We start from the raw sequence: 13,010 nt of genomic DNA, 5'->3' as shown, positions 1-13,010 counted from the left end.
CTCCTGCTGACAGCAGCGTGTTCTCTCTGCACTGATCTCCATCCCTGAGCGGGGCTGCCACTGACATCCTCCTCCCTGGGCCACAGAGGAGCACGGGCCTCCTCAGAAAACATCTGCTCACTGAGTTTTGCCAGCTCTCTGCTCTGCAAGCCCCTGGATCAAATCAGATGCTCGTGGGCTGAAGGAAAAGCCGTTGTATGGGAACGAACTCCCTGCTGAGAGCTGCAGCTCGGAGCAGGCAGCAGGGATGTCTGCAGGGCTGCTCTGCCTCGTGCCTGAGCAGTGGGAGGACTGGTTATGGTGACCTGATGCAATAACAACATACCTGGCAGGGAGGTAATTCTAAATTCTGAATTCTCAAATTTAGATGGTTTGTTAAGGGAATCATTTTTAAATTATTTCAGAAATAAAAAGGGGTGTGCAAAATGTCCAAGGATCATTCCTATGTCCATCAAATCACTATAACTGGGAGCCTATGAGCTCACCTCAGTCCTTGTTATTGTTTCCTGGAAAACCCTATGATCCCACAGTTTCGAAGAGAGATCCACTGGAAGGACCAGGTGTGCTCTGACAGAGAGCCAGGGGGCTTTAGATCACTTGTTCCTCTGCATCCTTACTCTTTAACCAGGCTTCCCCCAGAACTGTGATGTGGGAGAAGGTTGGAATTACTAGAAATGGATCAAGTTCACATGTCATCCCACTGTTTTCCCACTATTTCCAAATTCTTGGAATTGCCCTCAAATGTGCCCTAGAAACCCACTGTGACATAGCTCAATCAGAGGGACATCTTGAAAAAACCAGATCCAGCAGCAGCCCAAACAATCCCATGGCTCCTTTTACCCCGGTCTCCAGGTGCTCCTGCCAGAGCTCCCAGCAGCCATTCCCATTCCCAAACAGGCTGGGTGGTGCCATGGAAGACACTCACGATGTCCAGGAGAGTGAGGAGGTGCTGCTGGATGTGCTCTTTGCCATGAATTCGAATGCCAGAGTCCAGATGATCTTTGTGGTCCCTTCCAACCCAAACCAGCCTGTGATTCCATGAGGTGATGAGCACCTCTTCCAATTCTCAGCCTAATAGATCTGGCCCTTTTAGATATGCTGGAATTTGGCTCCTTCTCCCAGAGCTGCACAGAGCAGCTTAACACCAGTCACTCCATCCTGCTTTCATAGCTTAATATTTATTTTTGCCTCAGCCAGACACAGCTTTAGCAAAAAAAACCCGAGTATTTCTGCAGAAAATTCTGTTATCAACACCATGACAGCGAAGAAAAGATCCAGCAGAATAAAGTTTAAAAGCAAAGGAAATTATACCAACCACTGGAGCTCCTCAGAAGACAAGGATTCACTAAATCCCTGCCCAAAGATGCTCTCATGCTCCTGAAAGAATTCTCAGGTTCAAAATGCTCTATTTTTTTACTTATCTTTCTTAGGTTAAGCCAGGTCATCCGGCTTATGTGCCACTGGGTCAGAGCCAGCAGCAGAGGAGCAGAGCAATCACAGCATCTCCTTGCAGCTTTTGGTTAAAAATATTCACGTGAGGTTTAATCCAAACCACTCCAAAGTCCAAACCAAACCCACTGCTTTGTACTTACCTTTTATAGCTGTCCCGTGTTTATAAGCAGCGTCAGCCTCCAAAACATCCCTAACAGAATTCTGTGCAGCTTTAATTAAAAACTAACACCCAGTTCCTCGAAAAGGCTCCCTCGGTGTTTCATGAAATAACAGCTCCCCCTACCCGGCTTTTGAGGCGTCCCCGTGCGAGCTGCAAAGTCCTCTCGCCCGCCCCGCTCCAGCCCACCTGGAAGGGCATTGGTGCATTTGTAAGAACCGTTTTCTTATCTGATTGCTAGAAATGCAAAATAAAGAGGCACATTAAGGCCAGTAGGAAAGCACCTCGGCTCACTGCCTGCGTGCCATAACTGCAAGAGAGATTTCTTACTGACATGCTTATATTTACACTTGCAGTCCAACAAATAACATCAGGAAAGCAGGAGCACAAGGAATTAGCTGCACCTTTCCCCCACCATGGAACTGCTTTGACATATAAAAGGGAAGAATAAACAACAACTAGTGGCAAATAATTTACAAAAATGCAACCATTATCCAGAACAAGGACATGATTTCAGTTCACTGCCCCATCACTTCTCTTTATAACAGTCTCAGAATCCATATACCCATTTTATTAATCATCACTCAGATCTCTCTGATCTCACTCAGTACCAAAAATACCCAGGGAAGAGGTGCCACCTACCTTTCCCAGCCTCTTCCACAGGAAGCCCAAGGAAAGCTGCAAAATCATCTGCAGCTGTCGATGTCTGAGCCTGAGAAAGCAGGGCAAGGGCCTGTCTCCCACTGCCATCTGAGGACACAGAAACACTGGGAGCAGACACAGGCAGGAAATCTGAGAACACTTTCCCAATTCTGACACCTCTGGAAAACCACAACCAACCCCAAAGTGAGCCCTTCCCAAGTTCCCCCTCCTTGCCACTCTGCACTGACCCATCCCAGTCAGCAGCCAGAGACAACAACTTGCTCTGCCAGGACCAAACCCCTCAGAGACCACACTGACCTCCAAATGCAGCGTCTTGGGCACTCCCACCAGTGCATAAACCACTCCAGGAAACCCTGCATCTGATGGCATTCTCCACTTGCAACAGGCCTGTGTGTCAAACAGGTCAGAAGCAGGAAAAAGAACCGACAAAAACAATGAGTTAAACTACTAATGGCATCTAGAAATCAGCTGTTTCTAAAGCTACAGAGAATTTGTTATTGCAAAATAACCTCAGAAGGCTTCTTAGCAGTCTGTGCTGCCCTCTGGTAGCAAGAATTTGCTTGTTACCATTTCACAGTCTCCAAAACGTTTGTCTCAAGTCACAGGTAACAGATAGACCTTTTTATGTGTCCCAAGGTTCTGAAATGGCAAGCCCAGTTCCCTAAATTACTGCTCAGAAGTCTGATAAAACTGGGTAACCAATGGTCTGTTTTGCTGTTACAGAACAAACCACATGGTTTATGAAATTCCAGTATAAAAGAATCTACAATCACAGGCACAACCCGACTAAAAACAACTTGCTTTGTTTTTACAAGGCCCTGTCGTGAGGTTTTTATTTACATCTGACACCTAAAATTCCTTCAGGAAAACCTACACAAATTTGGCAACAGTTCTGATTTCTCATAATTACTGTCTGAGCACACAGGAATCACTTCAGGCAATTCCCTGCTGCCCACACAAGGTCACTTTGGACCTCTGAGTGCTTCCAAGTCTCTCTGCCAGGGAGATAAGACACCTTTAAGATAAGACACCTAGTTTGTAGATGGAAAGGATGTATGGTTCTGTATTGCTTAAAAGGAGAAACTAAGCAGAAATTTGCCATCCAAGAACAAAGAAGAACCAGTTTCAAGGCTTGGAAATGGGACAAATGAAAGGGAGCTGTTAAACATAAATTTTGCAAACAGATAGAAAATATCTTTGAACTGGCAAGCAACCAGTCAGCATTCAAGGCTGCACAGTGAAAAGATACAGCACAATAAAGGATTAATTTATGGACTAAAACCCAAATGCTAAAGTGTTTCAGAGGCTGCAATTGTCACAAAAGGATGCTGGATGGCAGCAAAGGCCGTGAAATAATAACAGTAGACTTGTAGTGTGTGGCTGTCAACAGGGGCTGGCAGGAGGAGCACAGACCCTGGGCAGGGAGCTGCAATCGTGCCCCAGCTGTGAAGGGTTCTGCTCCCTGCGTGCACAGAGCAGAGAGACATTTCAGGGGCACATGGGGCATTGGTGACCACCTCCTCAGGTCCCCACAGACCTGGCCTCTGACCTTGGCTCTCTTTCTCTCTGTTCCAGCCTTTCAAGGAACCCCAGCATCTCAGCAGTGCTTGGCAGCTTCAGGGGCAGCCTGTCATCCTGACTGACTTGCACGACCGTGCCTGAGGGTAGACTCACCTGCCACACTCTGGAGTCCCACAGCGGTGGCACTGCTGCCATCCTTAGAGACTGGGATGGGACATAAACCTTGGGGTGCAGCTGCTGAAGCTCTCCTCCATGGAGCACTTCAAAAACACATGCATGTCCTTCTGAACTCTAAATCCACGCCTTTCAGGAATGGAAGGAAGAAGCAGTAGAAGCCGAAGCAGGGCCTTGTATGGTTTAGCTTCCAGGATGGAGGGAAGTCAGTCCTTTGTGGTCTGCTGCAAAGATGGCCCAGCTCACAAGCTCAGGTTTTGCTGCTAGAGGATGCTACTTTGGGCTTGCTGGAGCCCATTCCCTACCAGTGCATGGCCCTGCATTGCTCTTGGATCAAGTGTTCTGGACACGTGGGTACACGTGTACCCTGTGTCCACGCAAGAGCAGCAACTGGCAGAAGATGTCTGCTGCCAGCATTGTCTGGGCTGCTCCTTCAGTGGGGTGGCACCTTCATCAGAGACACAGAACAGGTTTGGATCCCAGAGTCCTCCCTATCCCCTTCACTTTCCCCAGTGCCAATGGACAGCAAGAGCTTTCTGAACGGGAGGACTTCATCTGGGAGGGATCTTCCTCCATCCTGAATTTTGGCAGTCAGATGGCCAATTTCAGCACGGCGCACCCGCAGTCCAGCGACTGCCGTTCCACCCGGGGAAGGAAGCCCTTATCCTCCATCTCTCAAGCACAGCTGGTGCACCACTCTCGGCACTACCTGGACAGCAAGAGCTTTCTGTTGCTGGTCAGCAAGAGAATCATTTATTATTTGTTTCAAGCCTCTATTTATAGAGGAACTCATTTCATTTCTGATCTGTGAGCAAAGCGTCTTCAACCGATCAACAAGCTGTTCTTCCTTTCTTCAGTCGTCTTCTTGCTCTGGGTCAGGCGAAGATCACACCATCTGGGTCCAGGGACTGTGGTCACCACCTACTATCTTCTGCTGTGTTCTTTTCCGTTCTCTCCAAGTCCGCTGCTTTGGTAACCCTTTGTCTGGTCAGGCTGGTCAGGATCCTCCACAGGGAATGGGCTCCAGCAAGCCCAAGTCAGATCTTCTAGCAGGAAAGCTGAGCTTGTGAACTGGGCCATCTTTGCAGCAGACCCCAAAGCGCTGACTCAGGTGTCCCCAACAGACAGAGCTGCCTGGATCAACCCTCCACACATCTAAAGCAGAACAGGCACGCACAGCCTCACTGAGAAGGGTGCGTATTCCATGCCCTGCAGAGCTGGTCTTGGAGCTGCTGCAACCTGGGGTAGGGAGCTCTCTGCACAGCTGTAACAAGGCTGATGGTTTCTAGTGCCAGCTCTGAGACAGCAGGGCTCCTGTCATCTCTCGTGGCTTGAAGGGCTGGAACAGAGAGGAACAGAGCCAAGGTCAGAGCCTGGATTGGTGGGGACCCGAGGAGCCCCTCCTGCCAGGGCCATCCCACCCAGCTCTTGCCGTGGTCTGGAGGGAGCAGGGCCCAGTGGGATCAGCCAGAAGGTGCTGCCCACCAACACCCCCGTGCCCCTGAAATCTGTCTCTGCTCTGCCCACGTGGCCCCTCGTCCGTGCAGGGAGCAGAGCCCTCTGCAGCCAGGGCAGGATTGCAGCTCCCTGCCCAGGGTCTGAGCTCCCCTCACCAGCCCCCACTGCCCTCACTCACCGTCAATGATGAGCTGCAGCTCTTGGTACTGTCCCCTCAGGTACCCTGCAGCGATCCCTGGGAACACAGATGCTGTCAGGGCCCCAGCGGTGTCACAGCTCCCCCAGTGGCACTGCCAGCCTGGCCACACATCCTCCTGACCTGGCAGGGCTGAACCCGGGCCTTTCCCGCCTGGGGACACCCCAGGGCTGGGCTGGCACAGGGCGGCAGCACCGTCAGGGCACTCGGGGCTCCCCAGCACAGCCCTGGACCTTGTGGCTCACCCATGAAGGTGACGGCTGCCTCTCGCAAGGGCTGCTGTGGGCTCCACAGGTACGGCAGGGCCTGGTGGATGTACTTGGCCACTTGGGTCCGGTCCTTTTTCAGCTGCAGAGAGCGGCAGGCACAGAGGGAATGGTTGGCTGGGGCTCTGCCCCTTGGCCGGGCGCTGCCTGCGCCCAGCACTGGCCGCCCTGCCCCACAGCCCAGCTGGGCCGGGGCTCCAGCGGCACCCTGGCTCGGGGGCACAGGAGCTGCAGAGGAGCCCACACGCCCCAGGGAAGGCAGCAGCGGCTGGGGCGCAGGCTGCTGTCCCACAGGGGCTGCAGCAGTGGGCAGGGGCACAGTGCCAGCCCCACACTCGGGGCATCGGGGACTGGGGCTTCAGGTCCGTCCTTACCAAGCACTCGGTGAACCTCCATGGCTCCTCTCTGGTCACCAGGTGCCCAAGATCCCTTCTCTTCAGGAACCTGGTCACAGCCAGCAGTGCTTTCTGAGAGGCCTGCAGAGCAACAGAGACCAGAACTTGGCACCGCAGCCCAGGGCACAGGACTCGTGTCCCTGGACCAAGGCCGGGAGAAGGTGGAGCCCAGGAGGTGCCAGGGCAGGAGGCAGCCCAGCCCCCTCCCACAGGGACACCAGAGCCCATGAGCCCAGCCCCCTCCCACAGGGACACCAGAGCCCATGAACCCTCACCTTTTTCACAGCCATGTTCTCATCATGCTGGTGAAAGTAGAGTGGGAGCAGGCTCAGGCACACGTGTGGCTTCAGGGCCCTCCTTCCTGCTCTCTCTATCAGTTTCACCACACGAGTGAAGATGACCATGGAGCCCTCCCGCACACTGCTGTCATCCTGGTAGAAAGAAAGAGGAAAAAACCTCAGCACCAGCTTCTCCAGGCCCCACTGGGCACAGGCCTGAAAATCCACAGGGCACAAAGTTACCCAGCAGTGCCCAGAGCCCGGGGTAGGGGCACAGAGCCTTACGTGGTCAAACAGTGGCCGGAGTGCCTCAGCCAACTGCAGGCCGATGGGGATGGATATCGGGGGGTCTTTGCTGTGGACCCTCTTGTGGAGCTGTGTCCAGACACTGCTCCAGAGCATGTTGTCCAGCACAGAGAGGGTCATCCAAACCACATCTCTGTCTTCATCCCCCAGTAGCTGCACGAGGCTTTCGTTCAGGCTCCAGATGTTCTTGTCCTGTGAGGAACACAAGGCTGTGCTGTGAAGCCATGAACGGCTGCAGAGCCAACCCCGCTCGGGTGGGTCAGCCCCAGGTGCTGCTGCAGGGCCTGGAGGCCAAAGGCCTGTCCCGAGGGACTGGGGCAGCTGAACAGGGAGGCAGCAGAGCTGGGAGCAGCTGCCACAGCTCCCAAAGCCCAGCCCAGCCCAAGTGACTGCATTGCCCAGCCCCACGCTGCCCACACGGCTTCAGCCCCTGCCCCCTGCTCACCATCAGGGGATCCTGGCTGAGTGCTGTGAGGACTCGGAGTGCCAGTTGACGCCACTTCTTGTTTGGGCTCCCCAGGTTCCTTGAAAGGATCTCCAGCAGTCCAGGACCTGAAAGGCACAGAGCAGTGATGGGGTGCCCAGCCAGCAGGAGCCCGGACCCACACAGGGTTGGGGCCTCCAAGAGGGGGAAAAGAGAGGTGGAGGCAGTTGGGTGAGGTAGCACTCGCCATTAGGCTCACCTCCACAAGGAATGCCATGGCAGGGAGGTCCCAACATGGCTCCTCCCTGCTCAGCAGCTCCAGCAGGTGGAGTGTGATCCGGGAAGGCAAGGGGTTGGAGACACAGCGCATCTCCCTGGCAGGGGGAAAAAGGCACCATTGGCCTGAGTTGGGTGGGTAAAACCTCTCCTGGGATGGACTCACAGAGGCCTGGTCTTTCCCCACCTTCTCAGAAGGGGACAAGGGCACTCTGGGAGGCAGCTCCTCCTGTGCCCCCGCCTCTCCCAGCCTTTTCCACTCTGCTCAGCCATCCCTGGGTGACAAGGCCCTCTGGCCCAGGCACTGTGGGGGTGCCCCGTGCACAGGCAGAAATGCCAGGGGCAGTGGGGACAAGGGGGTCTCACCTGGCCAGCAGAGCCACTGCACAGCGGCGGCTGCGAGCGTTGAGGAGCCTCGCCCAGCCACGCTTGTCTTCCACTGAATTCACCACATCCTCACAGTGGAGACAGCAGAGCAGGGCCTTCATGGTCAGCACGGCAAAGCTGTGTGCAGAGCAAAGGCCAGGTCATACTGGGAGACCTGACCCAGCCCCAAGGGCATGAAAATGAGGGGAGGACTGGGATGGAGCACCTGCTGGGGTTGGTGGGAAGGTCGTGTTGCTCCTGGCATTCCCTCCAGAAGGTGTCGACCTCCTCTGACATCTGCTCTGTGCTGACAAAAACTTGGAAAAGCAGAGCCACGAGGAGATGGGGGGAATAGTCCATCACTGGTACTGGGCACTGGGGCTCCTGGACAATCATCCACAGTGCCAGAGTTGCCTGCAAAGAACAAACCACCCAGACACAGCACTCAGTGCCAAGACATCCATGTGGCAGGGCCCAAGCGTGGGAGGGAGAAGCCAGGGGACACTGAGGGAGAGAGCCTGGCCTGGTGCCCCTGGACCTGCTCCTAAATCACATTTCCAGCCCAGTGCCTGCAGGGAGATGGGCAGGGAGATGCCATGCTGGGGGAGGATGGAGAGCTGCCAGAGAGGCAACCTGGGGGCAAGCAAAAGTTGCAGAAACTCACAGCCAGGGCAAAGATGTCTGTGTGGTCCCCATCAGAGGTGGATGTGCTGTGCCACGGCCAGTCCTCCATCACACACAGCAGCGGGGGCAGCACCTTCTCCAGCGCCGTTGCTGACGAGGCAATGGTCCTCCACATGCTCACAGCAGCTCTGGGGAGTCACAGCTCTGCATCAGGGGGGGCTCGACCACAGCACCCTGACCTGGGCAGCTGCAGGGCCGGGTGCCAGAGCCACGGTGCTTCCAGGGGCAGGGGGCTGATGGGCTCTGAAGGCTGGTGAGCTCTGAGCCCTCCAGGCAGGTGGGGTCGTACCTGTCACATGAAGGGGCACAGCGCAGCAGGGAGATCACGACATCCTCGGGGTGTGCCTCGGTCAGTGCTAGAAGGGTTTTACCCAGCACAGGCCCATCAGACACACTGGAGGTCAGCCACCAGTGGATGTACCTCACTGCAGCTGGCACCTGGAGAGGACACAGGGGAGAGATGGAGAGCTGCCAGAGGGAGCAATTCCCCAGTTTCCCCCAGGAAGTGCTTCCCTTTCCACCACACTGCTCTGGCCTCAGAGGCTGAGGGGGCCCAACAGAGCCAGTTTGAGGGCCCACACAATCCCTACCCACAGGCTACTTACTTGAAAAGAGACAACTCCATCACCAGAAACGTCCAGGCTGGGATCATCGAGTAGACACTGAACAGGTGTGGTGTCAGTGCCTGTGGTGCCCTCAGTCCCTGGGATGTCAGTCTTCCTACACCCAGCAGGAACATATTTCCACACCCTGGGAGGTCTCCATTCTGGGTCTCTGGGGGGGAACCTGGTTACCTGCAGGAGACATGGCATCAAAAACCTCTGGGTCACCAAGTCCTGCAGAAGTGCCTCGAAGGCACCTGAAACAGAGGAGCCTTGGGAATGTTCAGGGTCATCAAGTCCCACAGTCTGGCCTGGAGGGGGCATGGGGCATTTGGAGAGCTGCCAGACAGAGCAACTTGTCCAATTTTCCTTGAGAAATGTTCCCCTTCCCACCACACTGTGCTGGCCTCAAAGGCTAAGGAGGCACAGCAGACCCAGCTTGAGGGCCCACACAATCCCTACCCACAGGCTGCTTACTTCCACGGAAGCAACTCCATCCTCAAGAATGAGCAGTCCAAGAGCCTCAACAATGGACTGAACAGATGTGGTGTCAGCGTTTGTGATGGCCTTAATCCATGGGGCGTCATCCTGGGCCCTCAGCTCGTTCTTATTGAGGTCAGGCTGTGCCAAGACCTTGGGTGGTGAGGTCCTGGCCTTTCTACACCCAACGGGAACAGATTTCCGCACCCTCTGCAGGAAAAGGAAGGGCAGGGAAGATAGGGAGGTGTCATGGAGAGCTCTGACAGCGGTGCCAGGCTGAGCAGGGACAGCAGGCCCAGCTCAGGAGGCGATGGTGCAGGTACCTGATCATCTCTGCGGGAGTGGCCACGGGCACGGCCCTGCTCTTCTGTCCGGTCCTGGCCTGGATCTGGCAAAGAGCGAGCGCTGTCAGAGCTGAGGGGCTGCGGGACAGCCCGGAGAACACAGCCCAGCCCTGCGCTCCACAGGCAGGGCCAGCCCCGGGATGCCCAGGGCATGGAGCTGCCGGGGGATCAGCCATGGGCCCTCTTCCCCCTTCCCTATCCCTGGCCATGTCCACAGGGGATGGAATGGGATGGGAAGAGGCCCATCTGGCTGCAGCCACCAGCCCTGTGGCCCAGCTGTGCCACTCACCTTCCTGCAGGGGCTGGAACTGCTCCACCTCTTTAGGCTGCTCTACTGGGGCAAGCCCAGGGCTTTCTTCCTCCCCCTTCTTCTCGAAGCCCAGCTCGGGCACCCTCGGAAGTCTCTGTTCTGGGCCTCTGTAGGGCATCACCTGCAGGAGACATGGCATCAAAAAGCCTCTGGGTCACCAAGTCCTGCAGAAGTGCCTCGAAGGCACCTGAAACAGAGGAGCCTTGGGAATGCCCTGGGACATCAAGTCTGGCAGTCTGGCCTGGAGAGGGCATGGGCCAGTTGGAGAGCTGCCAGAGGGAGCAACTTGCCCACTGTCCCTCATGAAGCGTTTCCCTTCCCACCACACTGTGCTGGCCTCAAAGGCTTAGGGGCCCAACAGAGCCAGCTTGAGGGCCCACACAGGGCCTGCCCACAGGCTGCTTACTTCAATAGAGATGACTCTCCTCTTAGGAACATCCACACGAGGAGCATCAGGCAGGCACTGAATGGGTGTGGCGTCAGTGTCTGTGATGCTCTCAGTTGTTGCTCTGGCACCCTTGTCCTGGAGCTCACGAGGTGTCAGGTCGTGCTGTGCCAGGACCTTGGTTGCTGAGGTCTTGGCCTTTCTGCGTTTAGCAGGAAGGGATTTCTTCATCCTCTGCCGGGGAACTAAGGGCAGAGAAGAGAGGATTGTGTCATGGAGAGCTCTGGCTGTGCATGGAGCTGCCAGGAGATCAGCCACGGGCCCTCTGACTGCCTCCCGTTTCCTTGGACATATTGACAGGGACGATGAAGATTAGATAGGATAGGATGGGAAGAGGCCCATCTGGCTGCAGCCACCAGCCCTGTGGCCCAGCTGTGCCACTCACCTTCTTGCAGGGGCTGGGACTGCTCCACCTCTTCAGGCTGCTGTGCTGGGGCAGCCCCAGGGCTTTCTTCCTCCCTCTTCTTCTCCAAGCCCAGCTCGGGCACCCTGGGAGGTCTCCCTTCCGTGTCTCTGTGGGGTGTCACCTGCAGGAGACATGGCATCAAAAACCTCTGGGTCACCAAGTCCTGCAGAAGTGCCTCGAAGGCACCTGAAACAGAGGAGCCTTGGGAATGCTCTGGGACATCAAGTCCCATAGTCTGGCCTGGAGGGGACATAGAGGAGAGCTACCAGAAGGAGAAATTCCCCAGTTTTCCCCCAGAAGTGTTTCCCTTCCCACCACACTGTGCTGGCCTCAAAGGCTGAGGGGGGCAAGCAGACACAGCTTGAGGGCCCACACAATCCCTACCCACAGGCTGCTTACTTCCACAGAGACATCTCCCTCCTCAAGAATGACCAGAGCAAGGTCATCCTCCAGGCACTGAACGGGTGTGCTGTCAGTGCCTGCCATGTCCTCAGTCCGTGGGGTCTCAGTCTTGGCCTTCACCTCGGTCACATTGGGATCTGGCTGTGCCATGACCTTTGGTGATGAGGTCTTCGTCTTTCTATGCCCAACAGGAACGGATTTCCGCACCCTCTGCAGGAGAACAAAGTGCAGGAAAGAATGTCATGGAGATCTCTGACAGCGGTGCCAGGCTGAGCAGGGACAGCAGGCCCAGCCCAGGAGGCGATGGTGCAGGTACCTGATCATCTCTGCGGGAGTGGCCACGGGCACGGCCCTGCTCTTCTGTCCGGTCCTGGCCTGGATCTGGCAAAGAGCGAGCGCGGTCAGAGCTGAGGGGCTGCGGGACAGCCCGGAGAACACAGCCCAGCCCTGCGCTCCACAGGCAGGGCCAGCCCCGGGATGCCCAGTGCATGGAGCTGCTGGGGGATCAGCCATGGGCCCTCTTCCCCCTTCCCTATCCCTGGCCATGTCCACAGGGGATGGAATGGGATGGGATGAGGCCCATCTGGCTGCAGCCACCAGCCCTGTGGCCCAGCTGTGCCACTCACCTTCCTGCAGGGGCTGGAACTGCTCCACCTCTTTAGTCTCCTCTACTGGGGCAAGCCCAGGGCTTTCTTCCTTCCCCTTCTTCACCAAGGCCAGCTCAGACACCATGGGAAGTCTCTGTTCTGGGCCTCTGTAGGGCATCACCTGCAGGAGACATGGCATCAAAAAGCCCTGGGTCACCAAGTCCTGCAGAAGTGCCTCGAAGGCACCTGAAACAGAGGAGCCTTGGGAATGCCCTGGGACATCAAGTCTGGCAGTCTGGCCTGGAGAGGGCATGGGCCAGTTGGAGAGCTGTCAGAGGGAGCAACTTGCCCACTGTCCCTCATGAAGCGTTTCCCTTCCCACCACACTGTGCTGGCCTCAAAGGCTGAGGGGCCCAACAGAGCCAGCTTGAGGGCCCACACAGGGCCTGCCCACAGGCTGCTTACTTCAATGGAGATGACTCTCCTCTTAGGAACATCCACTCGAGGAGCATCAGGCAGGCACTGAATGGGTGTGGTGTCAGTGTCTGTGATGCTCTCAGTTGTTGCTCCTTCCCCCTTGTCCTGGAGGTCACGAGGTGTCACGTCATGCTGTGCCAGGACCTTGGTTGCTGAGGTCTTGGCCTTTCTGCGTTTAGCAGGAAGGGATTTCTTCATCCTCTGCCGGGGAACTAAGGGCAGAGAAGAGAGGATTGTGTCATGGAGAGCTCTGGCTGTGCATGGAGCTGCCAGGAGATCAGCCACGGGCCCTCTGACCCCCTCCCGTTTCCTTGGACATATTGACAGGGACGATGAAGATT

This window comes from Myiozetetes cayanensis, unplaced genomic scaffold (genome assembly GCF_022539395.1).
Source record: "Myiozetetes cayanensis isolate MyiCay16 unplaced genomic scaffold, myiCay2020 scf9, whole genome shotgun sequence".
Taxonomy (NCBI): Eukaryota; Metazoa; Chordata; class Aves; order Passeriformes; family Tyrannidae; genus Myiozetetes; species Myiozetetes cayanensis.
Note: the sequence above shows the minus strand (reverse complement) of the source record.